The following is a 22407-nucleotide window of genomic DNA, read 5'->3' as shown; positions in this document are numbered from 1 at the left end:
GTCCATTCTGAAGGAGATCAGCCCTGGGTATTCTTTGGAAGGAATGATGCTAAAGCTGAAACTCCAGTACTTTGGCCACCTCATGCGAAGAGTTGACTCATTGGAAAAGACTCTGATGCTGGGAGGGATTGGGGGCAAGAGGAGAAGGGGACGACAGAGGATGAGATGGCTGGATGGCATCACTGATTCGATGGACGTGAGTCTGGGTGAACTCCTGGAGTTGGTGATGGACAGGGAGGCCTGGCATGCTGCGATTCATGGGGTCACAAAGAGTCAGACACGACTGAGCGACTGATCTGATCTGATCTGAAGAGCTAATCATTACTATCGAGAAGGCAATGGCAATCCACTCCAGTACTCTTGCCTGGAAAATCCCATGGATGGAGGAGCCTGGTAGGCTGCAGTCCATGCGGTCGCTAAGATTTGGACACGACTGAGTGACTTCACTTTCTTGCATTGGAGAAGGAAATGGCAACCCACTCCAGTGTTCTTGCCTGGAGAATCCCAGGGATGGAGGAGCCTGATGGGCTGCTGTCTACAGGGTCACACAGAGTCAGACACGACTGAAGCGACTTAGCAGCAGCAGCAGCAGCAGGATTGATGTACTTTATTTTTAACAGCCACAAATATTATAAAAATCAATGGAAACATACGATTCTAAGTTACATTTATACTACAATTTTGACTACTTTTTGCCAAGACCACATGAAACTTGAAAAGTAGGGCAAGTAATAATTTATCTGCAGAAACTTTAATTGAACATACTCTCTTAAGTGCTCCTTTCCTGAAATCATACTGGCAGAGTGGAGAGTTAACAATATATGAACAATTGTAAAACAACTTTTAAAATGCTCACTAAAATGCAAAAAAATGAAATGATTATTTAGGAAAAATGGTCTCTGAGAAATATCCATAGAGAAGTTAGTTGTGTTCTAAGGCCACACAGAGTCCCAGAAGAAGGTGTAGCATATACCATGAAAATATGGATAACCATTTAAAATAAATCCAGGATTTCAACATAGGGTCTTAATAAAACCAATGGCCTATTCAAGTGGAAATCCAGTACCTCTTACATCACAGCCAAAATTCATTTTTCTGGAAACATACAAACAATTTTCTAAGTCTACTACTAATTATCTTTATAAGGTTTTAATGTTACATTCCACCTAGAAAATCTTCATCATCTTTATTTAGAAAATAAATAAGGCTAAGGCTTAGAATTTAACATATACGCTACATTATTTTTACTTTATGGGCTTCACAGGTAAATGGTAAAGAATCCACCTGGATCTGGAAGATCCCCTGGAGTAGGAAATGGCAACCTGCTCCAGTATTTTTGCCTGGAAAATTCTGTGGACAGAGGAGCCTGGCAGGCTCTAGTCCACAGGACTGCAAAGAGTCGGACACAACCGAGTGACTGAACACACATACATTTTTACTTTATCATCTGCTACTGATAAACTATTCCACTGATAAAATAAGAGCTGAATGCAAACCAGAAATGACACCTTTCACATATTGCAAACCTAAAGGCAGCTGAAACACAGATAGGAAATAACATAATATTCTTAGCCATTCAATTGAAATAAATACATACCCTTAGAATAATGAAAATAAAAACTAGAAATAATTAATATGCATACTCCTTCAGGTAATATCTGCACCATATGTGTATGTCACAGAGAAGAAAATGGCACCCCACTCCAGTACTCTTGCCTGGAAAATCCCATGGACGGAGGAGCCTGCTAGGCTACAGTCCATGGGGTTGCGAAGAGTCGGACACGACTGAGCGCCTTCACTTTCACTTTTCACTTTCATGCATTGGAGAAGGAAATGGCAACCCACTCCAGTGTTCTTGCCTGGAGAATCTCAGGGATGGGGGAGCCTGGTGGGTTGCCGTCTATGGGGTCGCACAGAGTCGGACACGACTGAAGTGACTTAGCAGCAGCAGCAGCATGTGTATGTCATGTTATATATGTTCATTATCAAAGATACTGGGTAGCTCAAAGAGCCTTAAAATATCTGTAGTCTTCCTCCTCATGTACACAGAAGAATCGGCACACATTTTAATATGATAGATTCCTAGCAATGCAAGACATACAACTCATTTTTTTCTTTGATGTGAAGAAATTGGGTGTTTTGTTTGTGTTTTTGGAGTCTGAGCTTATGATCATCTTTTAGGATTGGCCTACACAAATGATACAGGTGTGGATATCTAGAAAAAGCAAATGTTTTAATATTCAACTTGAAACGTTTTTGAGTCTACATGGAGCCCTTTAACATAATCAGTAGGTTAATCCTTCCAAAATGAAACCTCAGCAAGATGACCTCTTAAATAATAAATAGTCTACTAGACAGAATGACTATAAATACTGATGGCAGGGACTATTTCTTACATTTCTACATTCTGTCCATCACCTAGCATGGTGGCTTGCATATAATATTTATATAATAAATACTTGTCCAAAATAGAGTTAAATAGTCCAAATCCTAGCCCTATTTTTACCATTGACATTTTGGGAAATGTGATAAATATCTTTCGGAGCGTCTAGTCCACAGCTTACTCCACCTTCCCTCTTAGAGCTGCTGACCACCACCCAGAGGATAAAGCCCAGCACTAACGCCATTTTAACCTCCTATTACACGACTTTTACTCCTGGCCTAGAGCTGAATGAATCACAGGCAGACAGAACACCATCAAGGCAATCAGACTGTCTCACCTGAGAACATGAAATCAGAGGCACATAAACTGGTATTTGGGATTCCCAAGTGGCACAAGCAATAAAGAATACACCTGCCAATTCAGGCCACGCAAGAGATGCAGGTTCCATCCATGGGTCAGGAAGATCCCCTGAAGAAGGAAAGGGCAGCCCGCTCAGTATCTTGCCTAGAAAATCCCATGGACAGAGAAGCCTGGTGGGTTACAGTCCATGGGGTCGCAAGAGTTGGACACAACTGAGCACACATATGTGTGTGTATACACACACACACACACACACACACACTGATATTGGGAAGTTAAACATGTCAATGGCAGACTATTAAAGGTTTTGCTGAGTTTCTTAGAGCTATCTTAGTTCCTTTTCTTTTTTTAGGTATAGCTGTACAACTATTTCTTGAATTCTGAGAGGTCCCTTATATTCCTAAAGGAAATTCTCACTTTCATGTAATAAGTAATAGAAATGAACTAAAGTTTGTTTAAGCAAGAATCTGGGGCAAGTAATTTATTTCACAGTAATTGTAACACATAAAAAATACTAGATGTATTCTTCAAGTAAGAAAGTTCCCAAAATGTGTTAGTTCAAACTTTCTCCCAATTAGGAATTATTTTGACAAGCTCCTAAGAAACTCATGCTAACTACTTCTGAACATAAGAAATCAGCTCTAACTATCAGGCCCCTTTCTAGAAGTAACTAAAAATCTGTATTCCTATAACTTTGATCCACAGTTAGACATAAGGAAACTGACCCATAGAAGGCCAGTTGCAAACAACCAATACTGCCCAAAATATTTCCTCCCATATTGACAATTACACCCAGTGGTAGCAAAACTGTCAGAATCAATTCCTCCAGAACTCTGGGAATCAATCAAAAGGCTTGCAACAATTGAGGAATTACCAAACAACTCAGCTATTCCTTCCACCCCTAAGTAAAAATACAAGGGAACTGAAACATGTCCATACAATAACCTGTATACATATACTCATAAGAGCATTATTAATAATAGCCCAAAAGTAGAAACAACCTGAATGTCTATCAAGTGATGAATGGATAAATAAAATGTGGTAAATAAAATGATAAATAAATGTGGTACAGCTGGGACTGAAGTTAAGAAGCCTCGAGACCATGAATGCTGAGGACTACCCGCAGTTACCAAACAAAGGGAGAAATCCATGGAACCAATTTTCTCTCAGTTTCCAGAAGGAATCAACCCTGCCAAGACACTGATTTTGAAATTCTGGGCTCCAGAACTGTGAGAAAATAAATTTCTGTTGTCTTAGGCCAAAACAAAACAAACAAAAATGAAAACATTATATATGTTTTTTAAAAGTATTTATTATATTATCAATCCAGCAGAAAAACTAACATTTTTCTGTATTCTCCCTCATACTTTATTTCAGGTATTATCAACATAGTTTGAGACCTCAACTATACATACAATTTTATAAAATGCCCCCTTAATTATATTAATTGTGTTTCCTCATACCATTACAGATTATTTGCAAACATTATATCTTCGTCTATTGAACCATCATCCTCCTTAATTCTCATAACATTAGGTTGCTTTCAAAATTTCACTATTATGAGTATGACAATGAATACTTTTTTATATTTCTGATTATTCTTTTGGAATATACTGCAAGTCAATAGATTGATCTCGCCATGTCAAAGGAAGAAAACACCCTTTAGAAAATAACACCCATGTAGTGGTTTAGTCACCAAGTCATGTCCAACTCTTATGACCCCCCTGGACTGTAGGCCACCAGGCTCCTCTGTCCATGGAATTTCCCAGGCAAGAATACTGGAGTGGGCTGCCATTTCCTTCTCCAGGGGATCTTCCTGACCCAGGGATCAAACCTCCATCTCCTGCATTGTAGGCAGATTCTTCACAGCTGAGCCACTAGGGAAGCCCAATACTGTATAATATTGTATAAATATCAATAACATATTTAATCACTGAAATATTTGCATTATTTTCTATTTTTCATTTTAAAATAATAAGGCAGTAAATTCTTTATAAATACTTATATTTATATATGATTATTTTTAACAGTTCTTCTGTTAATCATGATACTAAAAAAATTTATAGACAATTTCAAAATTCCTGATATGATGACACTAAGTTACATTCTATGGGAGCTGTATCATTTTATACCCCAAAGGTCTATGCGTGAGTTCATATCATATATAACTTTAGGCATTATTTTTAAACAAAATAAAATGAAATCAATAAGTTTTAAGTATGCCTGGTGGCTCAGACAGTAAAAGTGTCTGCCTACAATGTGGGAGACCAGGGTTCAATCCCTGTGTCAGGAAGATCCCCAGAGAAGGAAATGCCAACCCACTCCAGTACTCTTGCCTGGAAAATCCCATGGATGGAAGAGCCTAGTAGGCTACAGTCCATGGGGTCGCAAAGAGTCCAACAAGACTGAGCAACTTCACTTTCACTTTCAAAATATATGATTTTTTATATTTAAGGTTTTTGTATTAATAAAGTATTAATATTTTAACACAAGTCTATTAATCTTTTATTTCTTCCATTGCTCTTAGGCTTAAGAAATTATTCTCCATTGAGGTTCACATCAACACTTACTGATGCTTTCTTTTAGGTTTTTTTTTAGTGCTATATCTGGTACTTAGGATATATCAGTTGAGATTCAATACCTTTTCCAAAAATATATATATACTGAAAACTGACAAAATCAGAGCCAACCTTGGAATGAAGCTTGAATGACACTCACATGCCTCTGCTAAAGCAATATCAAGACAAAACAAAGGGTTGCTTTCCTTGTTAATAACACCATGTTAGTCGCTCTGCTGCTGCTGCTGCTAAGTCACTTCAGTCGTGTCCGACTCTGTGCGACCCCAGAGACGACAGCCCACCAGGCTCCCCCGTCCCTGGAATTCTCCAGGCAAGAACACTGGAGTGGGTTGCCATTTCCTTCTCCATGCCCAACTCTTTGTAACCCCATGGACTATAGCCCATCAGGCTACTCTGCCCATGGAATTCTCCAGGCAAGAATACTGGAATAGGTAGCCATTCTCTTCTCCAGGAGATCTTCCCAACCCAGGGATTGAACCAGGGTCTCCTACATTGCAAAGAGATTCTTTACCATCTGAGCCAACAAGGAAGCCCCACAACCCTATAAATGAAAGGAAGTTTCATTCAAGAAGGAAAATGAAAACTTTAAAGAGAAAAATAAAAGGAGAACAGAAAAAGGAAAAAAGGAAAGCTTTTGTAATGTTAAAATTTTCAAGGCAATTGAAGTAATCTTCATTTTCAATAAACTTGCAATTTAGACTTTCAACTTTATATAAACTGATACTGGAGTATCCAATAGATACTGGAGGCAACTACTTTTAGTATTTGAGGCCTGGGAAGTAAGGAACACAATATCCTGGTTGTTAAGAAGATATAATATCAGATAGTGGCATCTACTGGCAAATGATAATATTGTAACCCAATTCTAGTAGGACATTATAAATATCTAGAAAGTATGTCTGTGTGATATTTATCTTATATTTTTGCAAAGATATAAATAATTGTATATTTTAAAATATTCAACAAGATTTCTGTACCTAGCATTGTTTACTTTTAGTATATGTACTGCTCACATGAGCACACTAGCATTGCTTATTGATCTCTAGCTGCTATTATCACATAATTGCTCTCCACCTCACACCATAACATTCCATGAGGCAGTGAAGCCATCTGGTCCTGGACTTTTGTTTGTAGGAGGTTTCTGATTTCAGATTTAGTCTCCTTCTTAGTAACTGCTCTATTCAAATTTTTATTTCTTCAGGATTCATGGTAGGTTGTATTTCTAGGAATTTATCCATTTCTTCTAGGTTGTTAATTATTTTAACCTCTTTTCTGAATCATTTGTGGGAATTTTTGCCTTTGGTGATAAACAATTTATCATAATGTAGTAGTAAAGGATATGTTAATACTGTTTATCTGCATATCATCAAGTACATCAGAATTCTTGAACATCCTAATCATACATAAATACATAACTAAGTCAATAATCATTCATTCTCCAAGGGATTTATTAAGGCATTTATTTAAAAAATGATATTTTTAATATCATTTCACAAAGCCAGCACTACCCTGATACCAAAATCTGACAAAAACACTACAAGAAAATTATACTTCCATATCCCTAATGAACCATATGCAAAATTTTTCAACAAAATATTAAGAAACTGGAATCAATAATACATTAAAAGCATCACACAACATGGTCAAGTGGAATTTATTTCACAGATACAAGGATAGTTGGTTCAACATCCACAAATCAATCTATGTGATGGACCATATTAACAAAATAAAGGATAAAAATCATAGGATCATCTCAATAGATTTAGGAAAACTTCACAAAATTTATCATCCATTCATGGCAAAAACTCTCCAGAGAGTTGGTATAGAGGCAAGGTACCTTAACATAATAAAGGCCATATATATATCAAGCCCACAGTTAACACCATGCTGCTGCTGCTAAGTCGCTTCAGTCGTGTCTGACTCTGTGCGACCCCATAGACGGAAGCCCACCAGGCTGCCCTGTCCCTGGGATTCTCCAGGCAAGAACACTGGAGTGGGTTGCCATTTCCTTCTCCAATGCATCAAAGTGAAAAGTGAAAGGGAAGTTGCTCAGTCGTGTCCGACTCTTCGCGACCCCATGGAATGCAGCCTACCAGGCTCCTCTGTCCATGGGATTTTCCAGGCAAGAGTACTGGAGTCAGGTGCCATTGCCTTCTCCGGTTAAATTCATATCCAATGGTAAAAAGCTAAAAATTTTTCCTCTAAGATCAGGAATAAGACAAGACAAACAAGACAACAAGACAAAACTTGCCACTTTTATTCAACATGGTACTGGAAGTCCTAATCAGAGCAATGAGGCCAGAAAAAGAAAGAAATGACATCCAAACTGGAAAGAAAGAAATAAAATTATCTTTATTTTCAGAAGACATATTATATATAGAAAACCCGAAAGACACTACCAAAAAAAAAAAAAAAAACTATTAGAACTAAATCAACAAACAGTAAAGTTTCAGGATAAAAAATCAATATATTCAAGATGGAAGGGACGTCAATGATCATCTAGATCAATGCCTTCATATTTATAGGTGCAGAAAGTAAGGCCCCAAGTTACTGCATATTTAGATAAGTCTTTCTCACTTGTTAGGAATATTAGTTTATTCCTACACTGTTGAGTTTGTGGAAATTAATACAATATACTACTACCACCATAGCATAACTATTAATAGCTCTCCAAACTGATTGAAACTTAAAGAGGAAAAAGTTCCCTCAATACAATTAAAGATTAGTTCAAGTACATGTAGGGCTGAGTCTCTAAACTGTTCACCCGAAACTATTACAACATTGTTAATCAGCTATAACTCAATACAAAATAAAAAGTTTTTTTAAAAAAAAGATTAATGTAATCTAAAGATACATTGATACAATGAAGTATTATGCTGTTGAAAAAAAGAATGAGGAAAATCTCTATGAACTGATATGGAATGATTTAAGAACATTATTAAGAAAAAATACAGAATAGCATCTATGGTATGTGACATTTTTGTGTAAGAAAGAAGAGAAAAAGAAGAAGTATAGAAGTATCTGTTCAAATAAGAAATATATACATATCTTCAAAAATATATATATAAAATATATACATATCTGCAAAAAAAAAGAAACATCAAAAGAATGCACAAGAAATGAGAGAGATTAGATACTTACAGATTGGTGGGTGGGAAATATGGAATATGGAAATGACATGGAAAAAATGGGAGGTAATGCCTCTCTGAATATAGTTTTTCATACAGTTCTGAGTTTTGGAAACATGTCGATGTCTTACATATGCATGCACCCACCCACACACATAATAAGAATGACAGGAGATATGAAAATGAAACACAAATAGAATAAGTGAATCACACTTGTATTTTAAATGAATAACACAACCACACTTGATGGAGGAGCAGAGGAGAACTGAGAATGGCAAACTAATCCAAGTAAATTTTGGACACAGTTATTTGCACTATAATAAATACAACCATATTTATTAGACTAAAAACAAAGCACCCTAAAACACTGTACATAGTTAACAAGGTTCCTTTGGTAGACATATGGGTTAGAAATTCTGAAATTGCTTTCTTCATATTTTAGGATTGAATAAATAAGTAAATATATTGAAGATAATGGATCCAGTTTCTCACTTTTTTTCTCACTAAAAAAAGAGGACTAAAAATATGGAAAAGAGGAAAAATAGAATGAACTTTGTGATACTGAATTGGAATTGGAGTAATCAGTATGAACCCATAGTTTTTTACAGGAAGAGATAAGGACAAAATATCATTTCTGTGGTATTAGTGCTGAAAATACACAATCTGAATCTGATCATAAGGAATTGCACAAACTCAAAATTATGTGCATTGAATAAAATAACAAACCAGTACTAATCAAATACGTTAATAGTAGAAGACAAAGATGACTAATAAAATGTCTCAGAGTAAAGATTAAGAAGCATGGTAAGTGAATGCAACACATGATCAAGGATTTTAATTTGTTAAAAAGGCTATTATTGAAACAAATGAAAGAATCTGAATAAGGTCTATAAACTAGGTAACAGTATTATACCAATGTTTATTTCCTTTTTTATACATGTTTTTTAGTTTTTAGCTTTTTTAATTTTATAAATAAATAACTACATTTTTAAAACACAACAATGTAAGTAAACATTCCTTCCAACTGAATGGGCAGTAGATCCATCCCTTTTTCTACAGAAGAAGATCAAGCTTCCATAGGTTAAATTAAATATAGCTACCAATAAAACCAGAGAAGGCAATGGCACCCCACTCCAGTACTCTTGCCTGGAAAATCCCATGGGTGGAGGAGCCTGGTAGGCTGCAATCCATGGGGTTGCGAAGAGTTGGACACGACTGAGCGCCTTCACTTTCACTTTTCACTTCCATGCATTGGAGAAGGAAATGGCAACCCACTCCAGTGTTCTTGCCTGGAGAATCCCAGGGATGGGGGAGCCTGGTGGGCTGCCGTCTATGCAGAGTCGGACACAACTGAAGAGACTTAGGAGCAGCAGCAGCGACCAATAAAACAAATGGATGATAAGACAGAAAAAAAAAAGAAAGAGAAGGCGGCACAGCTGGTGTCCATATAACAAGGAGGCAGGAAATTGGGACAAAGGAAGACACCAAGAGAGAAAAAGAGTAAAGAAATCTAGAAATGACTAGAGGTGATGAAGCAGAAGTCAGGACTAAGGACAGAAAAGACTGAATGAGGGAAACGATTATGGTGAGTAATAATGAGGCCAGCTGCAGGGTTCTGTCCTCTCACTCAATGCTAGTTAATTCCTCATTATGGTAAATTTTCCCATCAGTAAAAAGAAACAAAATATTTAAATCCTATCTCAGGATTTCTATTATCCTATCTCAGAATAATAGAATTCTATCTATTCTATTTCAATATGTTAGTTATTACTACTATTGTTAATTAATTACTAGTAGAAGCTGAAGAAATACACCTTGATGGTGTTACCCAAGTTGGACCTAAGAAGAAAATTTAAGAGATTTCTGGTATGGAATTCCCCAGATATCACATTTTGCTTATCACTTATTTCTTCAAGATATTAATGTCTTAATTGCCATAGAGAGTGAAACAGAGTGAAATGTAGAAAAACCAGGTCTTCCTGTCATGTTTTAAAAAGTTGGAGTCTGTAGTTTGATTGCAATTTGTCAGTTTGCATACCATTTACATCTCAAAATGCCTTAAACCTCAAGTAAGTTTTTTTCTTAGTTTTGAAAGCTAGTGAGTTGATCCCTTTGTAGTTTCCCTAACAACAGTTGTCAAAAAAGAAAAAAATACTTGTCAAATAAAAATACCAAATGTGAAAAATGTCCAGTCTCTTTAGTAAACAAAGATTCCATTGGGAATTAGATTAGCAAAGGAAACAGGAACCCACTCCAGTATTCTGGCCTGGGAAGTCCCATGGACAGAGAAGCCTGGCAGGCTACAAACCATAGGGTCACAAAGAGCTGGACACCACTTAGCTACTAAAACAACAACAATTGTTAATAGCACAATAATGAGCACCCATGTGGCAAAGGCCTTAAAAATGTGAAAATTCATCCAGCAATTTTATTTCCAGGTTTTTTATTTCATAGAAACAACCAGGATTGTGCACAAAAATTTACCCACAGGATGCTCCTTACAACATTTATATATATGGATTTATACTTATATATATATTTATATATATATATATTTGTTTATATATAAAATATATATTATATATATTTATTTATATATAACATTTATATATATTTATATATGGATATATGGATATAGTGTTACGTATGGGAGGGGAGTATGCTTGCCAAAATGGGATCAGATTATATACAGTTATTGGGATTTAGCTTTTTCCACTCCACTTAACTATACACTGAGAAAATTCTTCTAAAGATTTGCTTTGTGTCTAACTCTATAAGAAATTTTAACAAGGAATTTGAATTAATAAGAAAAAAGTCTGATTAGATGACTAGATACTAAATATATATGTATCTCAATAGCTTTTCTTTATACCATTAAGTAACTAGCTAAAAACATAATTGTTCTATTCATAGCAGTGTCATAAATTTCAAAAACCCTTAAGGATAAACTGAAAGTGTTAGGGAAAGCACACTGATTTTATGACAGGAGGTCCCGGTAAGAAACACAGAACTAATAAGCCTCCACCAACCGGAAGAGTTCGGGAAAGGTCAAAAGGAGACACCTCCCAGAATCCTCTCTGGCATCCATTTGGCTGAACAAGGTGTGCACCAGGAAAGACTCTGAGTCAGAATGATTGGCTAAAGACAACCCAAAAGTAATCCCATCACCATAAAACTGGAGACTGTGAGCCATGTGACAGAGCTGTTCTCCTGGGTTCCCTTACCCTACTGCTCTCCACCCGGGTGCCCTTTCCCAATAAAATCTCTTGCTTTGTCAACACACGTGTCTCCTCAGACAATTCATTTCCGAGTGTTAGACAAGAGCCCAGTTTCGGGCTCTGCAAGGGGTCCCCCTTCCTGCAACAAAAAAAAGCCCCTGTATTTGTATATGATCAAATGAACTTGGTGAATGTTTAGACATACAGCTTGTTAACATGGATGCCTAAAGAGATAGTAAGAAGATGAGAAAAGAGAAACCTCCTTCTAAAAAAAAAATGTACATTTTTGAAAAGATACTCCTGCAAAGCAGCATGGCACTTACGTCAATGTGTGTACAAACGGAAATGCCTAAACAGACAAGTCACCAAAATGTTCACGGTAGACTTCTTACTGTGATGGGATTTCAGGTTCTTTTTATGAGGGTTTCAAAAATGTTTTACATGAAGATAATTACACAGTAATATGTACAAAAAAACAAGCTCTTTTCACTATAGACTAAAATATGATACATACTAGAGTATGCTGGTATATTGATGAGGCCTCCGAAAGAAAAGAGAGAAATATAATAGAAGGGAGAGGGGATAACAGTCCAATGATTTGAATTATCAAGGAGGGGTGATAGGAAAAAAGTTGGAGGAAAAAAAAAGAGTAAGCTTTTAAAGGGTACATGCTTTATTTATCAAGATGATGAAGAAAAGGAAACAGCATTCACTCCATTTTTATCATAGCTTCATTGATGAAGAATTTTATAATCTATTTGGGAAAATAACTTCCATAATAACATGATTTCATCTATATGACACTTTCTATAAGGGGAAGTTGTCAGAATAAGACAACACTTCGGAAAACTGAATTAGGAAACACTTAATAGAAGAAATGGAACTTGAGGATAAAGTTTCAATAAATTTTAAGAAGTAAGGATTTTCTAGACCTATGGGAAATACACAATCAAAGGGATACAGGCTAAAACGCACACCTGTGGGCCACAAAGAACGTTTCATGGGGGAAGGGGAAATAAAAGTGCCCAGTAGGGCCAGTTAGGTTAAAGATGGCCTTGGAGGACAAGCTGAGAGGAATCTGGGCCTGATGCTCAAGGCATTCTTAAGAAGAGGAATGACAGGAGAAAAACATTTTAGAAAGATAAATCTGGAAGGGTACGTAAGAGGATGAGCAGTGAGGCAAGAAGCAGAAGGGTTGATTAGGAGGCTGCTGGAGTAACGAAGGCCTGCATTATTCTCTTGGCTATGGTGATAGAGTCACAGGGGCAAATCCAAGTCAGAAACTCTTGCTATAAAATCTCAAAGTCTTAATAGCAATTTCAAAGAGATCTTGGGCTCTAGGAGCTACAGATCACTTGGACACAGGGAATCTGGAGTTGTTTGTAATCTAGAAGGTGGAGGAAAGGGCAAGGAGTGCCTCTGAGGAGGAAAGATGGAGAGGCCTTGGGTGTTGGCAGAGGAACAGAGGCACTTAATTGGAGAAGTATTCTGGAACATTGTTGCAGCCTCTAGGAACTCTGATGTGTTCTGGCACCTTAGAGGGAAGTGGGACCTGGCCCAGGGTCTGAGTAGCAGCTCTAGAGCTAACAAAAATGTCCAAGGTACCAATTCCGTGATTCAGTCCTATCATATAAACTCTACGAAGACTGATCTTAACTTTCTATTAAAGGCATAAAGAATGCTTACTCACTGTGCAACCATCCAAACATTGTAAAATTTAGTTACTCCCTCGTATACTTCATCTAGGCTTAAAGAAGTGAACACCCAACAAATATGTCCATATCACTTTCAAAGCAGTCTTTCTTCTGATAAGACTTTTTCACAATTTAAAACTTGTTCACACACTAAACACGTCAGACAAGGGTTCAGTTAAAAACATTTATCCTTTAAAAAGGAAAATTTCCTTTCCTTCTTTCTAAAATAAAACCTAACAAAGAAGGAGAGGAAAGAGAAAGAAAAAGGTGAGAGAAATGAAAAGACTATAGATGAAAAGTATCTAGCTTTCTTTCTTCCTGTAGGCATTCTCCCCATACAGTGAAGCCCACCCACTTGAAGAAGCAGACTCATTTATAGACATTCCCTGAAACAAAACCTCAAGGCATAATAGTATCTATCCTTATAGTGTTCATGAAAGTGAAAGTGAAAGTGAAGTCACTCAGTCCTGTCTGACTCTTTGTGATCCCTGGACTGTAGCCCACCAGGCTCCTCCGTGCATGGGATTTCCAAGGCAAGAATACTGGAGTGGGTTGCCATTTCCTTCTTCAGTGGATCTTCCCGACCCAGGGATTGAACCCCAGTCTCCTGCATTGCAGGCTGATGCTTTACCCCCTGAGCCACCAGGGAAGATGAAAGGATATAGTATTTGTAAAGTGCTTAACACAGTGCCTAAGATATTGTAATTATTCAGAATGAGAATAAAACACAGTGGTCAACAAAACCAAAAGCAGGACAATAGCAAGACAACACTTATTCATCACAGGCAAAGATGTGAATAGACATTTTCCATTGAAGATATTCAATTGGCTAACAGGTATATGAATAGATGCTCAACATCACTAATCATCAGGGAATTGCAAATCAAAACCCCAATGAGGTTATCACCTCACATCTGTTAGAATGGCTACTATTAAAAATAAGACAAGTGCTGAAGAGGATGGACGAAAAGGAATTTTTTTTCTTTTTAAATTTTACTAAAGTATAGCTTATACAGCAAAGTGACTCAGTTACACACACACACATATATATATTCTTTTCCATAATGATTTATCACAGGATATTGACTATCGTTCCCTGTGCTATACAGTAGGACCTTGTTTATCATCCTATATATAACAATTTGCATTTGCTAATTCCAAACTCCCAATCCTTCCCTACACAACCCCCTGCTTGGCGATCACAAGTCTGTTCTCTATGAGTCTGTTTTTGTTTCATAGACATATTAATTTGTGTTGTATTTTAGATTCCACATGTAAGTGACATCAGACAATATTAGTATTTCTTTGTCTGACCTACTTCGCTTAGCATGATAATCCCTAGATCCATCCATGTTGCTGCAAATGGCATTATTTCATTCTTTTTAATGGCTGAGTAATATTCCATTGTATACGTATACCAGATCTTCTTCATTCATCTGTCAATGGACATTAAGGTTGCTTCTATGTCTTGGCTATTGTGAATAGTGCTGCTATGAAAATAGTGATGTATGTATCTTTTTGAATTATATTTTTGTCTGGGTATATGCCCAGGAGTGGGAACATATGGCAAATCTATTTTTAGTTTTTTAAGAAACCTCCATACTCTATTCCACAGTGACTATACCGATTTACATTCCCACTAACAGTACAGGAGGGCTCAAGAAAAGGGGACTTTACTACATCGCAGGTGAGAATGTAAATTGGCACAGCTACTATAGAAAACAGTACGGAGGTTCCTGAAAAATTAAAACAAAACTGACACATGATTCAGAAATTACACTTCTAGATACATATCTGAAGGGAATGAAGTCACTATCTCAAAAGAAACAGCTGCCCCGCCACGTTCGCTGCAGCATTGCTGCAATAGCCAAGATGCGAAATAACCTAAGTGCCCATCAGCAAAAGAATGGACAAAGAAGATGCAATACACACATACACATGCACACACACACACGGAAATATTATGCAGCCATTAAAAACCAAAAAAAGAGGAAATCTTGCCATCTACAGCAACACAGAAAAATGGATGGACCTAGAGGGCATTATACTAGGTGAATTAAGTTAGACAGACAAATTCTGTATGCTATCCCTTATAGGTTGGAATCTGAAAAACAGGAACTCACAAAAACAGAGCAGATTGGTGGCTACCAGATGCTTGGCAGGTGGAGGAGGTGCATATCATTAAAGGGGACCACCTTCTAGGTTTAAGATTAATCAGTTCTGAGGATGTAATGAACAGCCTGATTACTATAGCTAATAATTCCATATTGTACACTTAAAAGTTGCTAAGAGACTAGATCTTAAAAGTTCTTACCAAAAACAAACAAAAAAAACCTATCTGAGGTGATGGTTAACTAACCTTATCATAGTAATCACTTCACAATACTATATACCTATGTCAAACTATTGCATTGTACACTCTAAACTTATATAATGATATTAAATCAATTACATTTCAATAAATATGGGAAAATGCATGAATAAAGTCATGCAACCATGAGAAAAAAGTTGAGTAATTAATCTCCAGATTGTTGATGTTACATGGTTACTCTTTATTTTTTCTGATTGTTTTCAAATTTCTCCCAACAGGTACATATTTTTTTTTATAATTGTAAATGTGAAAATATCTGGGATTTTGCATAAAAGAAATGCGAGAGGGTCTTACTTCCTCTGCCAAGTAGATACTGATAGAATTTTTGTCTTCTCCCTCTGTTGAACACCTTGGCTCTCTTAATGACAAGATCAAAGCTCTTCTCATAAACTTTATTTCCTTCAACTTGTTCCTTCTGATTCTTTGAAAGTTGTCTACCTGCTATTCTTTCACTTGCTTTCTGACCTTAAAGAATAAAAACTTTACACATACTATATATAAAATAGGTAATAAGGACCTACTGTATAACATAGGAAACTATATTCAGTATATTTAAATTACCTATAATGGAAAAGAATCTGAAAAAGAATATATATACATATGTATGTATATATAACAATCACTGTTATACATTTGAAACTAACACAACATTGTAAACCAACTATACTTCAGTAAAAATTTTTTAATTATATGTATAAAAAAATAAACAAAAATGAGCTCTTAAGAAGCTTACTTATAAATAGAAATCTTACTTATGTAGCTACATGACACATTATTGTAAAAGCCTCCTGTAGTGAATACATGATGTGAATTGGCCTCTTAATATGTTGAAAACACAGGAAATGTTAGAATTTAAAAATTGCCAAAATCCTAATTATCCTATATCTTATATATTACAAATACCATACTAAATTGGACGATCTTTCATCCAATGAGCTTAAATTGAACCATAACATAATTCTATCTGACTGTAGTGAAGTATCAATAATTAACCCCATTTTATACTGAAAACCACAGTTTGCAGATGGCCTTAAACATTTTCAGAAGCAATATTCCTAATGGCTACAAGATGAACAAAGTATTCCACAGATTCTCTTTTCTTCCAGTTTCCTGAGGAGGAAGCCATGGTTTCCAGTAGTGCTGCTACTAAATCTAAGAAGAAAAAACTGAGAAGAATTGAGAAAAGAATTAAAATAATTAAACTTTAAAAATCCAATATTTGTAAACCCTGAACAAATCTAGAAGGCTTCTTTTTAAGCAGTTAAACCATCATGCATGAGAGCTTGCACATCACACTCTCTATTATGCATTGAAAGAATTCCCCCAAAATTCATGTGTTGAAGCCCTAGTCCTCTCATCCCCAGTGTGATGGTTTTGGAGATGGGGTCTTTGCGAGGTAATTAGGTTAGATTAAATCATGAGGGTGGGACCCTCATGATGGGATTAGTGCCCTTATAAGAAGAGGGCCACAGAGGTCTCACTCTTTCTCCACACACAAGCAGTGAGGAGAGGCCAGATGACCACACAGCAGGAAAGCAACTGTCTACAGCTTGGAAGAGAGCCCACATCAAGAAATGAATTTGCAGGTACCTTGATCTTAGAGTTCACAGCCTCCAGAAATATAAGAAATAAACACTTTTTGTTTAAGTCACCCAGTCTCTGGTATTTTGCTACAGCAGCCTTGAACTAAGTAAGATGCTTTCTTTTCTCCTATCCCATACTACACACTGGCTTGTCCTCTGGTCACTAATTAATACCTACTGTAGAACAGCACTAAATGCAGAGGAAAGGTACTTTCTCATTGTTTCACACACTTACTTGTGAGAATGCTTTGCTTCTTAATCTTAATTTCAAATGGAGATTGCAAAACATTTTATCCTTCTCTTTAAAAAATACATAACTTGTAAAAACTAAATTACTTCTTACTTGTAAGACTTTCGTTGATTTTTATTTACTATGGTTCGTGGGTTTTTCGCAGAATATGTTGTTTACCACCCCTGGATAACATATTAAGATAACAAAATGAGTTTATCTTCCCTTATAGTCAAAAATTAACAGAATTAAAATCAGTAACAATTTTGTGTTCAGCCTCTACTACATAAAAGGCACTGTGGGAGATAGCAAGCACAGAGCAAGAGTTACCCTTGAAATGTTTACTTACATTCTCTACTGTCCAAATGTAACACATGTTCTCAATTATGAAACAAATCACTTCAATTTTCTAAAAGGTAACAGCATCAGATGGGTGGGATCCATCCTTTCCTGTCAACTTCACACAAATCCTGCCTGCTGGAACAGACTGCAGCTGAGCAAAATGTCACATGTTCCATTGGTCATTAATAACCACCCACTAATTAGACGATAACCAGTAAGAAAGGGAAGGAAGGAGGAACAAGGTAAAAAGAGAAGAGAGAGAAAGGAAAAATAAAAAGTTGTCTTTGGCAAATTGCCTGTTTTAAGGTCATCAGGACCAAAGTTTAAGAAGAAAAACATGAAATTTTACTTACACTGAAAGACGTTTACAATTACTTAAAGTTGGTCCAAATAAAAAATGTTAGGCATACATCAGTATGGTTCTCTACAGATCACCTAATAATCTCATCTGTTAAATCAGTACCAGGATAAAGTCAAGGATTCAAAACAGATCATCTTGCTGCTTGGGCATTTTAAGTCATTTAAAGAACATACGGATTAAGGGAGATACGAGCTCAATGATACATCCAGTTTCCTGCACCTCACTATTTGAAGCAAATGAAGAAGTCTATGTCATTCTGTCATCTCCTACCACTAGTTTGCAGAATTCATAACTAGAATTTCCCAAAATTTCCACCAGTTGGTTTTAAAATAATTGGGACATGGAAGACATCCATGTCAATTTGTTTAAAATGCTTGTCTTTCTCCTGCTAGATGATTATTTGCATTGCTGTTTTCTCATGGAGAGTGTGTGCAGTCATTCAAGTTGCTGGCACTGCTGCTTCTGAGCCAATCACAAAAGATAAGAAGCTGGCAACAGACAATAAGAAACTTGTTTTTATCATTACGCTTTGCTGTAACCCAATGGGCAGTGAGAAGTTCAGTGCCATATTTAGCCATGTCCCTTTCTTGTTCTTTAAAAAGTTATGACTTAGTCCTCATTTGTAAAGTCTCAGCATGCTTCCTTCTTTTACAAGCTTTTCTACAAACTGTAATGGAAAAGCTACCTCATGGCACCTTATATAACTTTAGTCCTCTCAGGGGTTTTGTCATTCCTGGTAATTTGGCTTTAGAACCCAAAATCTACCCTATGCTTAGTCTTCTTGGGTTGTTGTTTTAATTCCAGCTTATTTCTCCAGAAGAGGGTTGCTCTCTCTACTTGTTGAAAATCTTTTTTTTAATATTAATTTTCAAATTAAGAGTTGGCCCAATGTTGCAGATCAGCTTGGCAACTTTTCTAAAGGTTTGCAGATCAAGCCAGGGAAGTAGAGTCTGGTTTGCTTTTGTGGAAAAAGGGATAGACAAATTTGGAAACTACTTAAAGATTCCAAGTTCCAAATCTTACTGAAAATATTTGGAGCCTGAATGCCATTTCTATCCTCATCTAAGAAAATGTTGGTACTCAAAAAACTGTCAAGTTCCTAATATTTATCAATCATCAAATATCTTTTCCAAAATAGCATTCTGATCAGTATAATGCAAATGAATCACCAATAAAGCAATTAAATTCCACCCAAGATATTCCTGTACTAAAATTCAAAGGAAAATGCTTGGCAAAATGCATCTTTGGATCTGCCAAACCCCAAACATTTGAAAATAAATAATAACTCTAGGATGCCTTGCCAAACCCCAAAACCCAAAGGCCACCCCTCTTTAAGAATGTCTGCATGTTTCTGACATCTACTTAGTCTTCATATTCTAAGCCCTTAAGTGTCAAAGGTCAAGAACCACCAACCAGAGATTTAATAAAACTGAAGCTCTAGGTAAATAAACTTCAAGCTCCAAAGCTCTGTCAGATAGATTCACACACAGTGCATCTGTTGAGAGATTTTTTTTTTTCCCATTCAATGAGCATTTTAGCCCGAGGATTACCTTTCATTCAGCAAGGATCACCTACATTCTAACTCCTGTGATTATTAGAGAAAATCATGGGGTATTGAGAACTTGGCTTCCTCCATCTTAATAAAACAGTTCAAGTCCTAGAGGCAGTTAATCCCTGGAAGGCTTTGTGATCCCATCCCCTGACATGTTTGATAAATATGGAAATTGTAAAATGTTCTGACTTGTTAAAATTTTTTCAGCCTGCTTAGCATGCTCTTTGGCCTTCACATGTGCAAAGTGCTGACTTGGCATGCCTGGGAGCCTCCATCACCTTCTCTATTGTGTATACACTGACAACCCCTCAAGCATAAGTAAGTCACACTTCACAAAGAACTGTTTACACTCTAAGAGGGACTCTCCTTTTCTCAAGGAAACAAGAAAATGACAAAGGGGAGGGAAGAAGGGTGTGTACCCAAAAAATGTGGCAGAAAGGAGAAAAGAGGGGGAAAAAAAGACTCAAGTCTAAATGACTACAAAGCTGAAGGTCATTAAAAAAATCTGGGTTGGGATAGGTGTGTCTACAGTTGGCTGATAAACAAATCTTTCAGAGCCTGAAATTACTATGGAAAGAAACAACCATCCCTCTTTGTTTCTCAGTTTACAATATATAATGAATGGTATAGTTTTCTTTCAGTACTTCTTATAATTCAAATGAGTCAACTCCCTTTTAACACTATTCAAAGTTAAGAAAATGAAATACTATTATGATCTGTACCTGGCCAGTAGTGAACAAGAAGGCAAGGTCTGATCTCATTAATAAATGCAACTTCCACTCATCTCAAATAACTAGTCATCTTGGAGACTGAATAAACAACTACATAAATACCAAGACAGAAGGCCTGTAACTGTACAAACTGGGTGTGGTGTCTAGAAACCCTGCAGATTCCTCCAGGCATAGGATTCACAAGGAAATTATATGAAAAAAACACTAAGACAATAAGCTGATGAAATGCTGATGACGCACAGGAATACTTCAAAATTTATAGCTAGTTATGTTCATCAGTCACAGCCATTCTTGATATTCCCAGAACCAACCATCAAATTCCCAACACTCTGACCACTTCCACGAGATTGTCTTAATAGGGTCTCCTGAGGCTGCTGCTTATAGTAACACTTTCAATTGTAAGAGCAACAGCAAGAGTGAGATGCAGAGCAGAATGGAAACAGAGGCCTCCTGAGTGCAGAGGTAAGGATGGCTTAGAGAAAATAAAAGCAAGCAGTAAAATAGCTGAGCTGCAGACAGCAGCAAGCAGAAGGAAAGAAGCCAAGAGTCAGGACAGTATACACACTATTAGAACCATCCAAGAATAACTGAAAATTAGTTGTAGCTGTGCAGATAGTTCTCAGGGCCTAGGTAGGTTTGGGGTGGGCAAGAGAAAAAGGACCAGGCCATTTCAGAGGGCAAGAAGTGGATCTGTGGATGCTGGGGAAGGAAACTAGGAGGAAAAAAGAGAGAAAATGTTGACCTTTCAACCCAGCCTTATACCTTAATCAAGGAAAAAAGGGAAGCAAACAAAAGGTGACTTCAAGACAGAAAAATAACCAAAGTGATTGAGAACATGATTTCCTACCTTCCCATCCATAACCAATGGATGTTTCTCAGAAATAGCTACATCTCAGAGCAGCAGGGCATGATGGTCGCTTTTACTGCAGAGAGTAAAAGACTCGTCGAGGCATCCATCTTTTCTTTTTCTCCTGTGGCAGACACCACAGGAGTCTGGATCAAGGCTTCTCACACCTTGTCCATCAGAATCACCCGGGAATCTTGTTGAACTTCAGATTCTAATTAATTAGGTCTGGAGTGAGGCCAGAGCTTTTGCATTTCTAAGAAGCTCCCAGGTGATGCTGGATAGTGCTGGACTAGAAATCAAGCTGTGAGTCTCAGGGGTTAGTGTGGATCTTTGTTAGGTAAATTTTGACTCAACTAATGACTGTGGACAAGTTAGTTAACAAATCTAACTTCTCAGCTTCCTCACCTATTAAATAGAGATAGCAATCCCTACCTCATAAAGTTGACATGAGGAATAAACAAGACTATTTGGCCTAATGTCTAGTTATTACCAACCACTGGTACATCATTTCCCAAAATGTGGTACACATACCATTGGTGGTACAAGGACAAACTTAAAAAATTTTAATTTTTAGGCAATATTGTAATGGGTATTAGAAAAAAATAACTTAAACACAAGATGATTACATTAAACTCAAGATTTCATGGATATTGTCACTTGCTGCTGCTACTGCTAAGTCACTTCAGTTGTGTCCGACTCTGTGTGACCCCATAGACGGCAACTCACCAGGCTCCCCCGTCCCTGGGACTCTCCAGGCAAGAACACTGGAGTGGCTTGCCATTTCCTTCTCCAGTGCATGAAAGTAAAAAGTGAAATTGAAGTCGCTCAGTCATGTCTGACTTTTAGCAACCCCATGGACTGCAGCCCACCAGGCTTCTCTGTCCATGGGATTTTCCAGGCAAGAGTACTGGAGTGGGGTGCCATTGCCTTCTCCAATTGTCACCTAGAATAAAGCTATGTCATAAGGGAAAAGTCAATTAAAAAATTAATAAGTAAATAAAGGTATAAGAGGTACGTGGGTATGACAAA

General features: G+C 36.9%; 1 protein-coding gene and 1 long non-coding RNA gene across 12 annotated transcripts in view; one reads left to right on the top strand and one right to left on the bottom strand.

Moving 5' to 3' along the window:
* RAD51B (RAD51 paralog B) overlaps positions 1-22407 on the bottom strand; it is a 618412-nt gene that overhangs the window by 407809 nt on the left and 188196 nt on the right. The gene's annotated exons all lie outside the window — the stretch shown is intronic.
* The window catches only part of LOC129621708 (uncharacterized), a 70338-nt gene continuing 65122 nt past the window's right edge, over positions 17192-22407 (top strand). The window contains exon 1 of the long non-coding RNA XR_008699629.1: positions 17192-17319. This is a non-coding gene — a long non-coding RNA (uncharacterized LOC129621708). The remainder of the gene's footprint in view (positions 17320-22407) is intronic.

The sequence above is a fragment of the Bubalus kerabau genome, chromosome 10 (assembly GCF_029407905.1).
Source record: "Bubalus kerabau isolate K-KA32 ecotype Philippines breed swamp buffalo chromosome 10, PCC_UOA_SB_1v2, whole genome shotgun sequence".
Lineage (NCBI taxonomy): Eukaryota > Metazoa > Chordata > Mammalia > Artiodactyla > Bovidae > Bubalus > Bubalus kerabau.
The sequence above is the reverse complement of the archived record's forward strand: the minus strand, read 5'-3'. Positions and strand labels throughout refer to the sequence as shown.